The 23,056-nt window shown below is 38.6% G+C and overlaps 1 long non-coding RNA gene across 1 annotated transcript in view; it reads right to left on the bottom strand.

Annotated features, from left to right (window-relative positions):
* LOC144580401 (uncharacterized) overlaps nucleotides 1-15,197 on the bottom strand; it is a 75,939-nt gene extending 60,742 nt beyond the window's left edge. The window contains exon 1 of the long non-coding RNA XR_013529853.1: nucleotides 15,075-15,197. This is a non-coding gene — a long non-coding RNA (uncharacterized LOC144580401). The remainder of the gene's footprint in view (nucleotides 1-15,074) is intronic.
* Nucleotides 15,198-23,056: the final 7,859 nt, after the last annotated feature.

The following is a 23,056-nucleotide window of genomic DNA, read 5'->3' as shown; positions in this document are numbered from 1 at the left end:
ATACAGAAGAGAACACACCTTCTTCTCAAGCACCCACTGAACATTCACAAAATGGTAAATGACAAAGAAAGTACATCGGGAAGCTCTTTAAAGCAGAAAAGTAATAAATTAACCTTAGCTTACTATCACCTTTTTACTTGATAAACTTTTTCCTTTTAACATTTTGACTCTTATAATAACCATTACCTTAAAACACAAATAAAATCGCCTGCACAAAAATGCTTTTTCATTACATCTTTATTCCATAACCTTTATTAATTTAAAACAAATTTTTAATTTATCTTCTGGACTGTTTTGTTAAGAATGAAGACACAAACACGAAAATTAACCTAGGTTTGCCCAGGGTCAGAATCATCACTGTCCCTGTCTCCCACTCGAAGGCCTTCGGGGCAATAACCCGCCTGGAGCTCTGATCCCCTGTGACAACAATGACTTCCTCTGGAATCCCTCCTGAAGTACTCGCTGAGGCTGTTTGACAGTTAACTTTTTTTAATCAGTAGAAACAGTTCACTCTAAAATAATAATAGAAGTTTAGCCTGTTAAGTGTATAAACCAGTGAAATAGTCATGTGTTATCCTCAAGTATTATGTGCATACACAATTATATGTGCTATACTTTTATACAGCTGTGCTACACAGTGGGTTTCTTTACACCAGCATCACCAGAAACATTCAAGTAATGTGTTGTGTTACAACATTACAATTGCTACGATAGAGCCAGGCGATAAAACTTTTTCAGCTCCATTATAATCTTACGAAACCACCATCACATATGCAGTCCACCACAATGGAGATAAAAAGCTTAAACAGACCAATTTCTAAATGTCTTAATTTTTATAAAGCAAGTATAACCTGATGCCCAAAGTACATAGAGAGTTCAAAAATATGTAACTACAGACAAATATCACAAATGGACCTGAGCAAGAAAATGTTATTGAGTATTTTTTCCAAGAATTCAATACAACAATTTTTTTAAAACATACCATATAAAATACTCCACGAACACAAGGTAAATTCAGTATCAGAAAATCTACTAACTGTATATATGATATTAACAGATCTAAGAGGAAAAATAATCATTCCATCAATCTTCTGAAATGCTTTCAACAAAACTCTCCACCCACACCTGATAAAACTCTAAGAGGAAGCCCTAATCAGAGCAATTAGGCAACAGTGAGAAATAAAGGGAAACCAAATTGGAAAGGAGGAAGTCAAACTGTCCATGTTTGCAGATGACATGATCTTTTATTTAGAACTATCTGAAGACCCCACCAAGAAACTGTTAGAACTGATAAAAGAATTAAGCGAAGTTGCAGGAGACAAAATCAACATATAAAAATCGGTGCCTATCTATAAGTCAATTGAAAACAATCTAATAAAAAAATCAATAAAGCAATAACATTTATAATAGCTACAAAAATATAAAATACCTAGGAATAAACTTAACCAAAGAGGTGAAAGATCTCTACAATGAAAACTATAAAACTCTGATAAAAGTTGAAGAGAACACACACACACACGAAAGATGCTGCATGCTCATGGATTGGAAAAATTAATATTGTTTAAATGTCATTACTACCCAACGTGATCTACAGGTTCAAGACAATCCCTATCAAAATACCAATGACTTCCTTACAGAAATAGAAAAACAGCCATAAAATTTCTATGGAACCACAAAAGACCCAAGTAGCCAAAGTAATCCTCAACAAAAAGAATAAAGCTAAAGGCATTATCTGACTTAAAAATATACTACAAAGCTATAGTAACAAAAGCACGATGGTACTGGTATAAAAACAGACATGTAGACCAATGGAACAGAATAAAGAATCCAGAAATAAATCCATGCAGTTATAGCCAAATGATTTCAACAAAGCTGCCAAGAACATATATTGGAGAAAGGAGAGTTTCTTCAATAAATGGTGCTGGGAAAAGAGGATATCTATCTGTATTCAGAAGAATGAACTGGAGTCCCAACTTTCACCATATAAAAATCAACTCAAAATGGGTTAAAAACTTAGATGTAACACCAGAAAGGATGCAAATACCAGAAGAAAACATGGGGAAACATCTCAGACATTAGTCTGGGCAAAGATTTCTCTGGTAAGATCTCAAAAGAACTGCCAACAAAAGCAAGAATAGACAAATGGGATTACATCAGACTAGAAGGCTTCTGCACAGAAAAGGAAAGAATCAACAGAGTGAAGCGACAGCCTACAGAATAAGAGAAAATATCTACAAACCATTCATCCGGCAATAAATTAATATCCAGGATATATAAGGAACTGAAACAACTTGGCTGGATGCGGTGACTCACACCTGTAATCCCAGCACTTTGGGAGGCCGAGGTGGGCGGATCACGAGGTCAAGAGACTGAGACCATCCTGGCCAAAATAGTGAACCCCCGTCTCTACTAAAAATACAAAAATTAGCTGGGTATGGTGGTGGGCTCCTGTAGTCCCAGCTACTCGGGAGGCTGCAGCAGGAGAATCGCTTGTACCCCGGGGGACGGGGGGAGGGGGCGGAAGCTGCGGTGAGCCCAGATGGAACCACTGCACTCCAGCCTGGTGACAAAACAAGACTCTATCTCAAAAAAAAAAAAAATTTTTTTTAATAAAGATGTTGGTGAGGATGCAGAGAAAGGGAACTTCCACTCTGGGGCACATATTCAAAGGAAAGGAAATCATATGTCAAAGTACTATCTGTACACCCATGATAACTGCAGCACTGTTTACAATAACCAAGATATGGAATTAACTGAAGTATTCATCAACAAATAAACAGATTTTTTTAAATGTGGTATATATACACAAAATAATATTTTATTATTTAGCCACTTAAAAAATGAAATCCTGTCAACTGTGGCAAGATGGATGAGTCTAGAGAACATTATGTTAAGTGAAATCATCCACGCACAGAAAGACAAATGCTGCATCTTTTAATCCATGTGTGAGAGCTAAGTAAGCTGATCTAACTGAAGAAAAGTGGAATCATGGTTACCGGAGGCTGGGAAGGAGCAGAAGAAAAGAGGAGAGAAAGAGGTCGTAGAGGTAGACAGGAGGAGTGAGTTCTAGTGTCCCACAGCACAGTAGGGTGACTACAGCTAACAATCATCCATTGTGTATTTAAAAATAGCTGGAAGAAAGGATTTTTAATGTTCCCAACAAAGAAATGATACATGTTTGAGGTGATGGATATACTAACAACCCTGATTTGATCTTTACACATTGTATGCACGTACTGAGGTATCTGTATGCACTCCAAAAATATGTATAGTTATTGTATATCAATTTTTTTTTTTTTGAGACGGAGTTTCGCTCTTGTCACCAGGCTGGAGTGCAATGACGCGATCACGGCTCACCGCAACCTCCGCCTCCTGGGTTCAGGCAATTCTCCTGCCTCAGCCTCCTGAGTAGCTTGGACTACAGGCATGCGCCACCATGCCCAGCTAATTTTTTATATTTTTAGTAGAGACAGGGTTTCACCATGTTGACCAGGATGGTCTCGATCTCTTGACCTCGTGATCCACCCGTCTCAGCCTCCCAAAATCAATTTTTAAAAAAGAAAAAAACCCAAAGGGAAATATATGGATGGTTTCTTAACATGATAAAATAGATGTAGTGCAAAAGCCAGTATCTTACTTAATGGGGGATGCACTAAAGTCAACTCCACTAGACAAGGAACAGGCAAGGTTATCCACTACCTCCGCTACTGCTCAACACTGCAATCAGACAAAAGACAAATTAGGCAAAAGAAACTGCCATTAGCCAAAAGAAATAACAGAATAAGAATTTGAAAACAAAAATTAAAACTCTTATTTCAAGATGAAATGAGAGTATCATAAAATATTCTAAAAAAAAAGATCAAAATTAACTCAAACTATAAAAAAGTTCGATAAGACAATATAAAATGAAGATATAGAAATAACAGCCTTTATATATACAAGTAATAACCCATTACAGGTCAGAATGAGTGAGAAAACCTCTATGAAAGGCAGAAAATAAAACATTTACAAAGGCAGCAATGAATATAACACACGAAGGAATAACTGTAACGAGATATCTGTATCCATGGTGTATTAGTCTGTTTTCAAGCTGCTGATAAAGACATACCCAAACTGGGCAATTTACAAAATAAAGAGGTTTACTGGACTTACTGTTTGACCTGCCTGGGGAGACCTCACAATCACGGCGGAAGGTGAGGAGGAAGTCACGTCTTAAATGGATGGCGGCAGGCAAAAAGAGAGCCTGGGCAGGGCAACTCCCATTTTTTTAAATCATCAGATCTCATGAGACCCTTCCACTATGATAAGAACAGCAGGGGAAAGACTCGCTCCCAAGATTCAATTGCCTCCCACTGGGTCCCTCCCAGAACACACGGGAATTATGGGAGTTACACGATGAGATTTGGGGGGCACAGAGCGAGACCATATCACATGGGTTCTGCATCCGTGGATTCAACCAACCGTGGATCAAAAATACTCAGGGGAAAAAAACTGTGTCAATACTGAACGTGTACAGATTTTTTTATTTTCATTATTCCCAAAACAATACCGTAAGACAACTATTATCTAGCATTTACACTGTATTAGGTATTACAGGTAATCCAGAGATGATTTAAAGTACACAGGAGAATATGCATAGGTGACATAGAAGTACTTGCCATTTAATATCAGGCACTTGAGCAATGGCAGATTTTGGTATCTTCGGGGAATCCTGGAACCAATCCCCCACATATCTGGAAGGACATCTGTACATCCAAAGTCTACAGTGGGAAAACATTAAGACACTGCTAAAAGACATAAAAGTAGGGCTGAATTAATGTAAAGCTATCATCTATTCTTAAACAAAAGGACTTAATGAAATAACGTAAATAACCACACATGGGAAAGTAGTTGAATATACCACTATACACTCACTCCATGGAATACTATGCAGCCATAAGAAAGAGTGACAAAGACCTCTATCAACGGATGCAGAGTTCCCAGGTTACATTACAAAAAGCAAAAAATAGAAATAAAAATAAAAATAAATATATATATAGTATGCCATCTTTTAAGCAAAAATCAAAAGGAAATTTAAAATTTTCCACACATTTCATACAGAGAATTCTGTATATTTATTCTATGACATTATGACCTACAGAATAAATAACCATGATTCTACACTGACATAAAAAATTGAATAAATAAATAAATGGGGAGTAAGAGACCATTCTTCCTTACACTGAAATTCCAGTTAACAAATGTAGAAGGCATGATCAAAATATAAAAATCACTGCTGACTTCTGCCTGTTTGTACGAAACATAAATAAATGGAAGGAGAAGTCAGAAGCTAATGGGAGACAGGTGGGCTCAAGATGGAGAGAATGGAGTCATGGGGATGGCGAAAGGATGAGTGGGCAGTGGCTGTTCTCTGAGGAAACGACTTCATATCGTTCTCACTCTGAGAGCCATGCCCCTATTTCACAATCTCAAAAAATTGAAACCACCCAGGAAGTGGGGAGAATCCACAACAGAATACAAGTGGTAAGAAATTAATCTAATTGTATTACAAATTAATAAAATTTGATTTGTGTGGCAAAGAACTAACCCAAGTAAACTGGACAAAAAGGACTAAACATAAATATTATATTCTTGTAAGTAAAATTTCTTTTTCACACAGAGATGGGTAATTCTGAAACCAATGCCTCTGATTAATAAGATTGAACAAATAATGTAAATATACTGTAGAAAATGAGATTTTTCGTATTTCACTGGTAAAGAGCAGAGTTACATATAAGAAAAGGGAGAATGCTAGAATGAAATCCTATGCAGCTGAAGTAGAATCAATGGGACTAGGATGACCTCATGCTATTTAATACAAATACAGGTAAGCAGAAATAGTTATATGTGTTTGTGTAAATATATATATCTCCTAAGTCTTAGCAGATAGAATCTACTAAGAGTACCTGGAAGCAATGACATCCCAGTAGCAATGAGCATATCTAGTGCCCAGACTGTGGTTTCTTTATACCATTCACCAATGAAAGGAACCAGGGCTTTGTGGAGAAATTACTCAAACCAGGACCTGAGGCAAAGAAAGTACAAGATTAGCCTGAACTATTGTATGGTGCCGGAAAATAAGGAAGTGCTCAAAGCAGAGGCATATTAAAAGGGTACAGGAGCACTGGGTAACAATGTGAATGGAGTTAACACTGCTGAACTCCGCCCTTAAAATGGTTAAGATGGGCAGGGGGGAAGTCAAGCCTTGTACCATTCTCATTAGTAGTGAGCCGAGTTCCATAGTTTGTCATTTAAATTGTCACTCAATAAGAAAAACAACAATAACAAAGATAAAGGAGCCAACATGAAGCCACTTCCATTGGTCTCATCCAGAATAATATGGGTGATAATATAATGACAGTTACGGATTATGCCTCAAAAAATAAAGACCCATAAGGCTACACTGACACAAGTAACCAAAAACATAAATAAATGAGGGAAAACAGACTCATTCCATTGCTCTTCTTTACAGTAAAATTCCAGTTAATAAGTGGAGAAGACATGATGGAAAGGAAAAAATTATCACTTGAAAATACAATTGAATTGATTGCTACAGGCAAGAATAACCAAGGGATGCTAAAATTATAATAGTGAAAGCATGATGAGAAATAGGATATATGCACAGTACCAAAGAATCACGAAATACCGACAGTTCCAAAGGGGAAGACAGTAACTTTGCAGTGGAGAAAACTGACAGCTACCACCAAGTTTACACCTGGTTACTAGATATAAACGTTAACTAGTACAGAGATAGATAAACATCCTGAATCTTCTTGGTATGACACACTGACATTTGTCAATCTCAAATGCAATACCCACCACTCCTATATTCTTGATAAAATGCATGGCATCTGAACCTAATCATGAGGAAATATCAAGCAAATGCAAACTGAGCAATGCTCTACAACACAACCGACAAGTATTCTTCAAAAGTGTCAAGGCCATAAAAGAAGAAGGTGGGGTGCAGTGGCTCACACCTATAATCCCAGCACTTCGAGACCCTCCTGGTCAACATGGTGAAACCCCGTCTCTACTAAAATTAAAAAAATTAGCTGGGCATGGTGGAGCATGCCTGTAGTCCCAGCTACTCAGGAGGCTGAGGCAGGAGAATTGCCTGAACCCAGGAGGCGGAGGTTGCGGTGAGCCGAGATCGCGCCATTGCATTCCAGCCTGGGTAACAAGAGCGAAACTCTGTCTCAAAAAAAAAAAAAAAAAAAAAAAGGCAAAAACAAAGCAACTGTTGATGTAACATTAATCATAAAATATGCAAAATACTATTCTACAAAAAGATTTTAGATATCTACAAAACTCAGTTTTGCATTTTGAAATGGCCTTACCACCTCTGAGCTGCTTTTTCTGTTGCTGATTTGCAAATTAAGTTACTAATCTTTTAACTCTAAGTTTACAGTTTCTTTCTTTCTTTTTTTAGTAAAACCAGGAATTAAACACTAAAAGAGACTTTTTTATTTCCAAAACACTGCTCACTGGAATACATCACATGATAATATTATGCCTTCCCTCTTGTTCATCTCCATATTTTACTAGAGTTAGAAGGTAACTTGAAGTCTGTGACAGGAAATGGTCAGAAGCTGCTCTGAACATACATTACTCTCACCCCCTACTTTTGCCATCAACAAAAACCTCCTCTTCTATGTTTCCGGGAAGCTTGCTTCTCAAACGCCATTGTTAACTCCAAACAAGCTCATGGGAGAAAAAATTACAAAATGCTAGCAACAACAGAAAACAGACTAAACAAAACCGTGACATAAGACTTGAATAAAATGAATTCACGTATGATAGATAATAAGACCTAATCCATAAACAAGAATATTATTTAGAGAAACCTGGCCTTCATCAAATCTTTCAATTCAATTTAATGAATAAATAAGTCAGTGCTCTTCATCAGGCATTGTTCTAGAGACACAAGGGATCTCAGTCAATCACAGAGGCAACGTCACTGTCCTGTTAGATCTGTTTCCCCCATTTCACAACATCCTTTATCAAGTCACCCTTTTCAACGCTGCTACTACTTCCCCAGCAATAATAACCAGTTGATTTTTTTTTTAATTTTGGTGGTAAACCTGGTGTTTTTGCTCACTCCTAAATCTGGAGAATTTGATACCCAAATGTAAGACAAGTGCTCTGATACAACGCAGTTATGTTACTTACACACTTATAATGTACTTACCATAAGTACATTGACGATGACGATGCAATGGCAGCAGGATACTAAACCCTTTTCCCAAAAAGAGGGAGAATCAGTTTAACCTAATTATACAAACAGGTATCGAGTAATTATGATTCTGTGCCAAACTCAAGGCCAAACACTACCAGGTTTTTATCCACCTTTCCCACTCTCTCACTGAAGATGGGATGCTTTAACTAATCTAATGCGATGGTCCCAAAGCTGGCCTGGAGCTCATTTAGGATAGTGAGGAGCACAAGATCGTGCCAGCATGACCAGGTGACTACCCCGAAAAGGGAGAAGTATGCTTACTCCTTTTACTACTTCTCTCAGGAATACAATGTTAGAAATTCAAAATTAGAAAGTTAGAATGTTCTTTCCCCTTTTTACAAATACACAGCCTGTGTCTATTAAGGGACTCATTGCAACTTTGCGAGAACATTCTTACAGCTGTTGACAAGTGGTCTCTGTCTATTAATGGTATTTGTTTCCCAGAACAAGGAAAATCACTACATAGTAGAGTCAGTGGGTCAAAGACTTCATAAAAAGAATTTTTCTGAGGTCAGTATCCTATAACCTCAAAACTCAAAATCTAGTAGCAAGTCAAATATGTAAACAAATAATAAAATGTAATATGTAACAATAGATGTTAATATGGGATAAAGAACTAGCATGGAACAGATCTTGGGGCTAAGAGGTGAGGTGAGGGTTAGAAGGGAGATGACCTCACAAATGTTATGTTTGACATGAGTTCCAAAGATCAACTACTCAGCCAGGTGGGATTAGTGTGGGGTAGGTGGAGGTGAGGGCACGCATTAGGAAGAAAGGCAGAGGATAGTCCAAGGAAGGGAAGAACATATGCAAATACATTATGTGCTTGGGAAATTTTCTGATGTGGGGGAGGAAGTAACATTCTATAGCCCAGTGGCAAGAAAAGAGGTAGGAGAGGGAGGCACTGAACAATTTTTTTTAAAAAAACCCTGTTACCTAAGAAATTATGTGTGATTACCTGATGACCACAATCAAAGAAGATGGGCAATACTGATGGAAATGCTAGCTGGAGAAAAGGTAGATAAGAAGGAGGTCCTGATACCATGTGAGGTGTCCATGGTCAAGGTCATCCAAATGGCGAAGACAAGGAAGCAGTGGGATACACGAAGACGGAACTTGTAAGAAGACACAAAGATCAAAAACAAAGATTTGGGAGAAATCAGCATATAGACAACATCTAAATAGTGGACGTAGATGAGAAATGGTAGGAAAATGTGAATTCATATTAAGCACAGCATTGTTGAGAGGAACAAGTCTTATTAGACAACACCTAACCAATAATACTAATTAATTCAAACAGACCAATATTTTGAACTAACTTTCCATGTAAAAGGATACTTTTTGGTGGGCAAGAATCACTGAACAAATGAGATTGTAACTGGTAAAAGCACATATAAGATGAAACTATAGCCATCTCATATAATGAGAAGAGTTAAAATCAAAATATCTAAGTTTAACAAAAAAATCAACAAACTATACTGTTTTTTAAAGTATAACTCAAATAACTTGCATTATCTAAGGTATTTCTCACAAAAGGCCAAACAAAAACCCTGTGATTTTTACCTTCTAATGCCAAATTTTTTTTAATTAAAAATTAATTTGGGAAGTCATTTACAGTGGTTCATGCCTGTAACCTCCAACACTTTGGAAAGCCAAGGCAGGAGGATCACTTGATTGAGGTCAGGAGTTCAAGACCAGCCTGAGCAACATAGCAAGACCTCACCTCTAATAAAAAATAATAATAATAATAACAGATTGGCTAGTGGTGGTGTGTGCCTGTAGTCCCAGGTACTCAAGAGGCTGAGGTAGCAGAATTGCTCTGGCCCAGGAGGATGAGGCTACAGTAAGCCATGATTGTGCTACTGCACTCCAACCTGGGCAACAGAACGAGACCTTGTCTCAAAATTAAATAAAAGTAACTTTTAAAAGTTTAGTTAAAAAAAGTTTCTAGTAAATGTGGTTAACGAGAGAACTGGTAAGGGTTTTTTTAATTCCTTTAAACTGGATAATTACTAACTGAAAGGCCCACCACTTCTCTGTTCTTATGAAGTCAGCTTTTTTTTTAAAGCAATTAACTTTACAAGTTCAAGTTGAAATAATATTCTGGCACCTCCCCCAACTTCAGCTTATGAAGAAAAAGAACTCAAAAATAAATCTACATAAAACAAAGAATATTTTCATCATAGGAATGACAATCCAATAACGTGTATGTTTTGCTCAATAGAACAGCATGCAGGAGCTTTCCTGTAGAGAAAGGACGTCATACGAGCAGGTATCCTCTGTCTCAAACACACATTTTTTTTTTCTTTATCCAGTTCTGCCTTTATTTTCAATTGTTCTTTCAAGTAATTACACTCAGATCCCTAAGCCATCCCTTCAACATGACCATTTATTTCTACAGGCAAAGGCAGGTAGAGAACGAGTGACTCCTGTGTATCCAGTATTGGTTTGGCTAAACCGCAGTGCCCATTTGGGTTAATAACGCACAAGGTCAAATAGAGGTTGACAGTCCATGATCAAAGGAAGCTGGCTATTCCTTCTGTCATTTCTATAGGACACACAAGATGTGTTTATTCTCACCAGCCTGTGAATGACCTCCTGTAGGTGGCACGGAAAAGATCCCACACTTCTATAAAGCATTAAGCAAAGGAGTTTCCTTATTTGATACTATCATTAAGAGCAAATTTTATTTTTTGAAACTTTTGATCTTTTTCATTTACTCAAGAACCCCCAGTTAAAGCCCATACTATCTAAATCAAAATAGTGTAATGGATAAAACAGTAAGACAAAGGCAAATGACAAATGCGCGAGAGGAAACAGTATGTGTGCAGTAGGCGGCCACGTAACACAGAGGGCCTACTAGTGACTCTTTCTGAATTAGTAAGGGCAATAGCATTTAAGATTTCTAAGGTGAAAAGGCAACCCAAGTCACTCTTGCCTCTATTTTGCTACTTAAAAGTCTTACTCTTTTATATATCTGAATATCAATAATACAAATGCTGTAAAAACCTTGGGAAAACTAAAGCCCCAAAACAAACAAGAAAAAATTCAGTCCATAGCTGTCATGTCACAAATTCACAATTTCTGGATCTTAATCAAGCGTACTGTATTAATCACAGGAAAGACAGTAAATCCCTTAAAGTCATCTTTCTTTATTCCTGTCAAAACAAGGTGATCTTTTGTGTGGAGGCTCAAGGGAAACAACATAATGTGATACATAATTTAAAACAACTCTTTAACACCAAGAAGTACTGGAAGGAAAACAAACACAGATGATGGAGAGATGATGACACGCAGGAACGAGTAGCAAAGTGAAGCGATCATGGGTAAAGAGTCCAGGTTAGAAAAAAGCAGGTCCCACCCCACTGTTGTAAATCTGTACATTTTGGTGTAAAGGACTCAGTGCAACAGAAGGAGACGCAACACCTTATCAGGCTCTCTTCGATTCTAACTTCACCTCACTCACGGAAAACCAAAAGGCATGCAAGAGAAGATAGCAAACGGAAAGGATGGAGCCGGAGAATGAGAAGAGACACGTGCGTAGCATGACTGAAGGTACAACGACATTACACTACTCAACTTTGTCGTTTTCTGTTAGGCAATGGTGACCACAACTGGGAGAATATCTAAACAAAGCAAAATGCTTCACAAGAGTAAGTTATCACTAAAAGCTTTCATACGTATAAATGTCACCTCAATCTGATACTTTCCCAATGTTAACTGTTACTGTACCTTTTACAGGATTGTATTTACTCTGGAAACAAATCAAATGCTAGTTTAAGTGTTATCTTAATAAGAATTAGTTGTGATGATAAAAGCCTTCGAAGCCATTAAAAATGCTTACTCATATATATTATCTTTTTAAATTTTCTTTCAATCAAGCAGAATAGTACCTTAGAGGGACCTGTGCTTGCTGCCACTAGCTTTGTAGTGTTTAAATGGCAAACTTTTCTTGTGTCATTTCTACTTTATAATTCAAATAGCACATCATCACTTTGAACCACATTCATAACACAAATACAAGAAAACCCACTGACACAAGTTATATCTGAGTTTTTAAACTTTTAGAAACACTCTAGAACTATGTCCATTAATTACATTATAAAGCTGATAACCACAGAAACTATATTCTCTAGGTTCAACACTTAGGGGGCATCAGTAGCACTTAAGTACCTTTGTACCTTGTTTACCTTTCTATAGAGAAAAAGTACAATCACAGGCTTCTCATTAAAAAAAAAAAAAAAAAGCATTCTCGGAAAATGAACAGCATCAAGTGAACACCATTTTCTGCCTTAGTTGAATTCGTCCTTCTCCTGCCCCTTTATGTGACCCTAACTCCCTCTTCCATCCTCCTTTCCCTTGCCTCATGCCGTCACTCGGGTAAGAACTCCTCTGCTCCCTCCAGCATTCTGAAGTAAGGATGCCATCACATTCTAGTGTTGACCTCTTTGATATCTGCCTAAATTCTGCAACCGCTTTCTCGACATCTTTATCTAGGAAGCAAGGTAATGAAATGGTTAAATGCAGACTCTAGTCAGACTGCCTCGGTTAAAATCCCACCTCTACTGCTTACGAACTGAACAGCCTTAGAGACCTTCATCTGTGAAACATGCTGCTTTGCCAATAAACAGGAACACAAATGGAATCTACAGCTCACTGACAGGCTGCAAGAATTAAGCTAGATAATATCTATTCATCTAAAGCACTTAGAACACTGCCAGGCACATGGAAGACACTCAATAAAGCTCAAGTATATTCATTATCTTATTAAAATATTTATCTGTAACTTCAAACACGGCATGTTCAAAACCAAAACATGTCATCTCTTAAGTTGAACTCCCTTCCTAGAATTCCTTACTTCATTCTAGCCAGAGACCTTAGAGTCATTTTGGGTAATGTGGAACATGTAAAGCAGCGGTCCCCAAACATTTTGGCACCAGGAACCAGCTTCATGGAAGACAATTTTTCCACAGACTGGAGGGTGGGAGGTATGGTTTTGGGGTGAAACTGTTCCACCCCAGGTCATCAAGCATTAATTTAGAGTCTCATAAGGAGCATACAACCTAGATCCCTCACATGCGCAGTTATAGTGTTTGTGCCCCTGTAAGAATCTAATGCTGCTGATGATCTAATAGGAGGCAGACCTCCGGCAATAATGCTTGCTGTGCAGCCAGTTTCTAGCAGGCCACAGACAAGTGCAGGTCCACAGCCAGGGGCTGGAGAACCCTGGTTTAAGAATTCTTCCTTCTCAAGTCAATGTCTTCCTTCCAATTCTGAATGCCTCCACTTGAGATGAGACTCTCTGTACCTGGACTACGACCACCCTGTCTTCACTGAACTGATCTATACTCTTCCTTACACACAACCATCCTTCATGCTGCTACTACAATTAATTCCCTGACACCAAGGCAGCAAACACAGAAAATGACATTTTTAAGTTTACCATTTACAGTAGTATAAAAATATAAAATACATATTGTGCACGTAAAAGAATAAAAAATAAGCTTATTTTTTATGGGCACGGGAATAATTCAATAACTGCATTAGTAGAAAAAAGTCTAAAAGATGCACAAGAGATATAGAAAAAAAGTAATAAATCCTTAAAAAGTCAGAATAGAACTGAGTCAGATAATTCAAAATCATGAAGATTCAATTCTCCCCAAAATCATCTAAAGATTAAAAGTAATCACAAAAGCACAATGGTATTCCTTCTTGGACTTAAAAACTGATACATTCTTAAAGAAGAACAAAAATGTACCAGCACTATCAAATAAGGAGCCTTAATAGAACTCAATGACTATAATACAACTCAATATACTACCCATGACTGTGTAAAACGAGAACCAGAATAAAGAAATAGATCAAAGGAATGAAATAGAGGACCCAGAACAAACTCAAATATCTATGGACACTCAACATATGAAAGGGTGGGTAATGTACAGATAAAAGGAGAAAGAATACAAATTAATTAATTAATGATAATGAAACAACTGGTTATCTACAGAGAAAAACATAAAGTAAAATTGGACCCCTTCTGGTACCACACCAAAAATAATAATCAACTCCAGATGAATTGTAGACCTAAATGTAAAAGGTCAAATCATGAAACTTTTAGAAGAAAATATAGGAGAATATCTTAATAGCTTCAGAGTAAGAAAAGACTTCTTAAACAATAAGAACACAAACCAAAAACAACAGATTAATAAATTTTAAATCAGCATTTATCTTAAAAGACATCACAAAATAAAGTGAAAAGATAAGCCACAATTGGGAGAAGATATTTGCAACGTGTCTAATATGTAAGGATTAGGATATGTAAGACACATAATATATGGCCACAAATAAAAAATTAAAATGGGGAAAAAAACAGAAAAATAAACAAATGACTTGAGATGCCATTTTACAAAAAAGTAAAATCCAAAGAGGCTATAGATTTATTCTACAAAGCTCCATTTCATTAATGATCATAGAAATGGAATTAAGGCCAAGCGCGGTGGCTCACGCCTGTAATCCCAGAACTTTGGGAGGCCAAGGTGGACAGATCACAAGGTCAGGAGATTGAGACCATCCTGGCCAACATGGTGAAACCCCATCTCTCCTAAAAATATGAAAATTAGCTGGACCTGGTGTCTAGCACCTGTAATCCCAGCTACTCAGGAGGCTGAGGTAGGAGAATCGCTTGAAGCAAAGAGTCAGAGGGTGCAGTGAGCCAAGATCACGCCACTACACTGCAGCCTGGCAACAGAGCAGGACTCCCTCTCCAAAAAAAAAAAAACCAGCTGGGTGTGGTGGTGCATACCTGTGATCCCAGCTACCCAGGAGGTGGAGGCAGGAGAATCCTTTGAACATGAGAGACAGAGGTTGCAGTGAGCTGAGATCCTACCACTGCATTCCAGCCTGAGCAACAGAGTGAGAGCCTGTCTGAAAAGAAAAAAAAAGGAATGCAAACTAAAACCAAAACAAAATATCATCATCATCAACAGACTTGCAAAAACTTAAGTCTGGCCATATCAAGTACTGGCAAAACCAGAAAACAACAAATACACACATCCATTACTGGTGGGAAAGCACACTACCACATCCATTTGTGAAAAGAAATTGGCATTACCTAATAAAGTTTGAATATACATAGATATGCTACCCAATAATTCAACTCCCAGGTTCATATTCTAGAATAATTCTTACACATGTGCACCAGAAAACATGTTTAAAATATTCATAGCAGGAATGTTCATCAAAGTAAAATATTGGGAAAAATTCAAAACTCTACCAGTAATAAAACAAATAAATTGTGGCAAATTATATGAATGACCAAAGTTATCTTACACCCATTAACATGAATAAATCTCAAAGTATAATGCTGAGAAAAAGAAGTAAATCTCAGAAAAACACAAACATTATGAGTTGAACAGATCAAGTTCAAAATATGGCTAAACAAGACAACACACCGTTTAGAGACATACTTAATAGACGATACATTAACTAATAAAAGTAAGAAAATGACTCACAAAAGTCGAGATAAAGGTTACTTCTTGGGAGTTATGAATGAAAACACGGCAGTTTCTACAGTCTTGACAACGATATATTTCTTACACTGGGTGGCAGATGTTTAAGTGTTTATTATTATTTAAACTATATGTGTTTTATAAATGCTAATGTATGTTTAATATATTTCACAATGAAACCAATTAAGGGGAAGAAGAATGAGTATGAGAATAAAATGAAGAAGTAAACAATTTTTTAAAGTCTGGCTGGGAAGGCAAGAAAAAATGTAGGACAATGGCTAACAGGGATTCAGGGGGCTGATCAGAACCAGGCATGTTTAAAGCACCAGGTGAGCTGCAGAGGCTGGAATTATGGAATGAGGACATAATTTCTAAAAGGAGGTTTCTAAGAGGGATAAGATTCAGAGAAAATGTGGAAAAGGGATACTTCTTCCACATTAACTTGAAGGAACAAAGCAAGAAGCAAGGGCTTAATATGCCCACCTCCATCAACAACCTGCAATTCCCTAGAAAGCCAGGGACTGCGGCACTTAGAACAGTGCTGATGGGCAGGGAAAGAGGCAAGGACTGTGTCAGTCAATTTCACAAAGTATGCATTGATTCTCCGAGAAGAACACATAGTTAATACTTAACAAATACTCGAAAATCACCTATTAGCTAACTTCACAAATACTGAAATCACTTATTAGAAAAGTTCCCATTAAAGTATCATTCTTAAGGAGACAGACATACAAAAAACCCTTCAAAAAGTCATTCTTCTGAAACTATTCCAAACAAATGAAAAGAAGGGACTTCTCCCTGACTCATTTTATGAGGCCAGCATCATCCTGATACCAAAACCTGGCAAAGACACCAAAAAAAAAAAAAAAGAAAAGAAAACTTCAGGCCAATATCCATGATGAACATCAACGCACAAATCTTCAATAAAATACTGGCAAACAATCCAGCAGTCTATCAAAAAGCTTACCCACCATGATCAGGTCAGCTTCATCGCCGGATGCAAGCCAGGTTCAACATACACAAATCAATAAATGCGATTCATCACATAAACAGAACTAAAGAAAAAAAACACACAATTTTCTCAATAGACGCAGAAAAGGTCTTCAATAAAATTCAACAACCCTTCATGTTAAAAACTCTCAATAAACTAGGTATTGATGAAACCGACCTCAAAATAATAAGAACCATTTATGCCAAACCCACAGCCCATATCATACTGACTGAGCAAAAGCTGGAAGCATTCACCTTGAAAACAGGCACAAGGCAAGCATGCCCTCTCTCACCACTCCTATTCAACATAGTATTGGAAGTTCTGGCCAGGACAATCAGGAAAGAGAAAAAAGTAAAGCATATTCAAATAAAAAGAGAGGAAGTCAAACTGTCTCTGTTTGCAGATGACATGATCCTATTTCTAAAAAACCCCGTTGTCTCAGCCCAAAAACTTTTTAGCCTAATAGGCAACTTCAGCAAAGTCTCAGGATACAAAATCAATGTGCAAAAATCACAAGCATTCCTACACACCAACAATAGACAAACTGAGAGCAAAATCGTGAGTGAATGCCCAATTACAACTGCGACAAAGAAAATGAAATACCTAGAAAAACAGCTAACAAGGGAAGTGAAGGACCTCTACATGAACTATGAACCACTGCTCAAGGAAATAAGAGAGGAAACAGACAAATGGTAAAACACTCCATGCTCATGGATAGGAAGAATCAATATTGTGAAAATGGCCATACTGCCTAAAGTAATTTATAGATTTAATACTATTTCCATTAAACTATCATTGACATTCTTCATAAGCTAGGGGAAAAAAAACTACTTTAAAATTCACATGAAACCAAAAAAGAGCGCACATAGCCAAGACAATCCTAAGCAAAAAGAACAAAACTGAGACATCATGCTACCCAACTTCAAACTATACTACAAGGCTACTGTAATCAAAACAGCATGGGACTGGTATAAAAACAGACATATACACTAAGGAAACAGAATAGAGAATGCACGTAATAAGACCGCACATCTCCAACAATCTGATCTTTGACAAACCTGACAAAAACAAGCAATGGGGAAAGAATTCCCTACTTGATAAATGGTGCTAGGAAAACTGGCTAGTCATATGCAGAAAATTGAAACTGGACCCCTTCCTTACATCTTACACAAAAATTAACTCAAGCCTGATTAAAGACTGAAATGTAAAGCCCAAAACCTCAAAACCCCTAGAAGAAAACCTACACAATACCATTCAGGACATAGGCATAGGCAAAGGTTTCATGATGAAAACATCAAAACAATTTCAACAAAAGCAAAAATTGACAAATTGGATCTAATTAAACTAAAGAGCTTCTGCACAGCAAAAGAAACTCTCATCAGAGTGAACAAACAACCTATAGAATGGGAGGAAATGTTTGTAATCTATCCACGTGACAAAGGTCTAATATTCAGAATCTACCAGGAATTTAAACAAATTGATCAGAAAAAAAAAAACCCATTAAAAAGTGGGCAAAGGACATGGACACTTCTCAAAAGACATTTATGTGGACAAAAAACATGAAAAAACATTCAACATCATTGATCATTAGAGAAATGCAAGCCAAAACCACCAAAGAGATACCATCTCACACCAGTCAGAATGGCAATTATTAAAAAGCAAGAAACAACAGATGCTGGTGAGGCTATGGAGAATCAGAAACACTTTTATACTGTTGGTGTGAATGTGAATTAGTTCAACCATTGTGGAAGACGGTGTGGTGATTTCTCAAACACCCAGAACCAGTCATGCCATTTGATCTAGCAATCCCATTACTGGGTATATCCCCAAAGGAATACAAATCATTCTATTAAAAAGATACATGCACACATATATTCACTGCAGCACTATTCACAATAGCAAATACGTGGAATCAACCCAAATGCCCATCAGTGACAGACCGGATAAAGAACTGTGGTGCATATACACTATGGAAGACTATGCAGCCACAAAAAGAAATGAGATCATGTCCTTTGCAAGGACAGAGAAGGAGCTGGAAGCCATTATCCTCAGCAAACTAACACAGGAACAGAAAACCAAACACTGCATGTTCCCACTTGTAAGTGGAATCTGAATAATGAGAATACAGGGACACAGGGAGGGAAACAACACACACTCGAGCCTGTGGAGGACAGGGGAGGGAGAACACCAGGACAAATAGCTAACGCATACGGGCTTAACACCTAGGTGATGGGTTGATAGGGGCAGCAAACCACCACGGCACATGTTTGCCTATGTAACAAACTTGCACATACTGTACACATACCCCAGAACTTACATTAAACTTAATTTAAAAATAACAAGTATTATTCTTTTTCAAATTCAAAACAGCATAATCTTAAAAGTCCAACTCATACTTTTTTGATATCAACTAAATATCTATATTGACCTTTTAAAAAAGCGTTTTGGTATTAATTCTCACTTTGATTATAAAAAATAGGGAAAAAATCAATTTCTACTTACTTAATTGAGCTTCTAAAGTGGTCTTCAGCTGGGTTTTTTTACAGTGCAACTGTTCAGGAGCCATAAATCTGCATCTGATGCATTTTCTATTAAAAAAAATGAATACAAAAAGAAGTGAGTAATACATTTAATCACTCAAAAATATCCAGTGGAACTAGGATTGCTGTAGCAGGGGAGAGAAAAAGAGTGGAGTCAAATAAGCAGTTACAGCATAGTAGAAAATTGCTACAACATGGAAACACTTGTGAGCAAAATTATAATGCTATATCTTTTCACTTAAAATGTAATGACAATAAGCATTCTCTTCCTTTATTTTCAATGCTTGACGGAACCATTTAATAATTTCAAAAAATTTAAGTGAAACTTGCCCCAGTCTTACCTTTGAAGATAAAATTAATTTGGCCTTGGTGGATTATGTGTTAAGACTTTTCAAGCACAGAGTGTACACTGAATATTCTTCAGCTTGAGAAATTCTTTAAAACATAACTTGTATGCCTTAAAAATTAATGATTTACCTCAAAGTGGGCCTTTTATTTCTATCACCATTTGGATTAAATATTGTTATATACTATAATAAACTCACTGGCAATGCAGCAAATAATCCAAATCCATCGTATTTATTACACGAATTTATAAATATCTAAAATTGCTGCTATTCTACCTGCCTTTTGCATACTTCAGTTGCCTGAAAGGATCTTATACATTAAAATAGGATTATCACAAGGAAAGGAAAACCACAGCTGACAACTGCAGCACCTTCAACAGTATAAGAACAGAAGCCAAATCAAATGACATGAAGAACTGAGAGCATATACATGTCTATGTGTAGATTCTCCACCTAGGAAGGAAGATTCAAACACCAGCACTAGGCTGGAGGATTGGTAAGCACATCAGAGTTTCTGGTATCTTGGCACACACATCAAAGATTCTCTCAGTATTTTATTATAAACATGGCAAAATTTTTTAATAAAGAAGCAGAATTAAAAAAAAAAATCTTAGCCGGGCGTGGTAGTTCACACCTGTAATCCCAGGACTTAGGGAGGCCAAGGCCAGCAGATCACGAGGTCAAGAGATCGAGACCATCCTGGCCAACATAGTGAAACCCCATTGTCTCTACTAAAAATAGTCCCAGCTACTTGGGAGGCTGAGGCAGGAGAATTGCATGAACCCAGGAGGCGGAGGCTGCGGTGAGCTGAGGTCGCGCCATTACACTCCAGCCTGGGTAACGAGAGCAAAACTCCATCTCAAAAAAAAAAACAGAATGGTGAAAACAGATTTTATTCAGTGCCTACTGGCGGTAGGGGAAAGGATAAGCTCCATTCCGACTTAGGCGGAGGTGATCTCAATGTTTAAAAGGGAGAATGGGCCAGGCGCGGTGGCTCAAGCCTGTAATCCCAGCACTTTGGGAGGCCGAGAGAGGGGATCACACGAGGTCAAGAGATCAAGACCATCCTGGTCAACATGGTGAAACCCCATCTCTACTAAAAAATACAAAAAAATTGGCTGGGCATGGTGGCGTGTGCCTGTAATCCCAGCTACTTAGGAGGCTGAGGCAGGAGAATTGCCTGAACCCAGGAGGCAGAAGTTGCGGTGAGCCGAGATCGCGCCATTGCACTCCAGCCTGGGTAACAAGAGCGAAACTCCGTCTCAAAAACAAATAATAATAAAATAAAAAATTAAAAAAATAAAAGGGAGAATGAGGGAGGGAGGCAAATGCTCAAGCAAAGGGGTGAAAAATTAGAAAGAGTTGGGCATTGTCAATGCAACTAGACCAGCTGTGTCTGTTAGTGGTAGTTATCGCAGTTAGGATTCTGTCCTCCCACAGAGACTGGAAAGCCCTGTCCTTCCATGATTACCTTTCAAAGGAAAGGCTTTCAGGTGTTTGAGAAGACTCCTGAGCTGTCAGAGATACATATATGTCTCAAAGGGACAGAGGAAGGATTTGTAACTGTAAGTCTTTTTGGCCAGTCCTCTAAGAAAGGGAGGTCTGGAGCCTATGGTCAGGTGTCCCCTGAACAGTCAATTCTCTTGGCAGCCTTGAGCTTTCTCAACGGGCAATTTAATGGGGCACTGGGCTCATCCTAAGGACACAACTTTAGGCTGCCAGAAGCCATGCCAGCCTTTGGTCTTCTCTTTGGATGGAGATTTAGATGCAGTCTGTGTGCTGAGAGCTCTGCAGTTCTCAAGGCCCTTCTCCAATCCCTTTCCTTCTCCTCTCTGCCCCAAGTGGCTCCTCACTGTGTGGAAGGCAGCTGGGGGCAGGGCAGTGTTTCTCTCTGCTCTTTGCATGTAGCCTAAGCCCAGGCATAAGCTTCTGCCTTGGGCTGGGTGGTTCTCCCACATTTCAGGGGGTTGGCCCCAGGGGAGCTGTAGAGCCGGGGCCCGGGGCCCTGGCACTAGTTGGGGCAGTACTGGTCCTGCTGCCTCACTCTCATCGTGGTGATGCTCCTGAAGCTGGGGGAGCCCACCCTCTTTTCCTAGGTTTTCTTTATTCCTGCTGCAAGCCCCAGTTGAAACACCACAGCCTATGCTTTCTCAGGACAGGTCACTGTGCCACCTCTGTGTGCCCATACCTTAGTATCCTCAATTTCCTCACACTGTGTGGTGTTATAGACTGAACTGTGCTTACCTCATGTGGAGGCCCTAACTCCTAGTACCTCAGAATGGGACTATATTTAGAGATAGGGCCTTTAAAAAGGGAAATACGCTCATGCCTATAGTCCCAGCACTTTGGGAGGCTGAGGTGGGTGGATCACCTCAGGACTGGAGTTCGAGACCAGCCCGGTCAACATGGGTAACCCCATCTCTACTAAAACTACAAAAAAAGGCTGGGTACAGTGGCTCACACCTGTAACCCCAGCACTTTGGGAGGCCAAGGCAGGCAGATCATCTGAGGTCAGGTGTTCAAGACCAGCCTGGCCAACATGGGAAACCACATCTCTAGTAAAAATACAAAAAAATTAGCCAGGAGTGGTGGCACAGGCTTGTAATCCCAGCTACTTGGGAGGCTGAGGCAGGAGAATCGCTTGAACCCGGGAGGCAGAGGTTGCAGCGAGCCGAGATCACACCACTGCACATCAGCCTGGGCAACGAGAGTGAAACCCCATCACAAAAAAATTAAAATTAAAAATTAAATAAAGGGCTAAATATGATAAAAGGAGGCCGTTAGAGTGGGCCCTAATCCAATATAACTGGTGTCCTTATTAGAAGTGGAGACCAGCATGCACGGAGAGACACCAGGGGTGCACATTTGCACAGAGAAAAGGCCACAGAAGGACACATTGAGAAAGCGGCCATCTGCAACCCAAGGAGGGAGACCTCAGGAGAAATCAAAATTGCCAGCACCTTGACCTTGTGATCCTGGCCTTTAGAACTGTGAGAAAATAAAATCTCTGTGGTTTAAACAACATGGCTTGTGGTATTTCTAATAAACTAACACATATGGTGTGTCTCTATTTCCAGAGTGGGAGCGCCCAGGCCGGAGGCTGTGTTTCTCTTTTCTTTGTTCTGCCCTTCCCTACCCCATGGGGGCCTAGAGCCTAGTGGGTCAGGTTAGGCAGTCATCTCCCCACTCCGTGAGACTCTCCTGCAGGGCCCAGTGGCCCTGTCACCACATGATGTCCCTTGGGTCCTAGTGTGGCAGGCCAGGTTTCCATTAGTGGCCAGAGCAGCCAAGTTTCCAATAAGCCTTTACTGTAATTTTGATGAAGGCATACGTTAGACATTAAAGAACTGAAGAAACTGGTGCACACATGCTCTGAATGAAGACACCCCCAAAGAGGC

Source organism: Callithrix jacchus, chromosome 19 (genome assembly GCF_049354715.1).
Source record: "Callithrix jacchus isolate 240 chromosome 19, calJac240_pri, whole genome shotgun sequence".
In the NCBI taxonomy this organism is placed as follows: Eukaryota; Metazoa; Chordata; class Mammalia; order Primates; family Cebidae; genus Callithrix; species Callithrix jacchus.
This window is presented reverse-complemented; position numbering and strand designations above follow the sequence as displayed.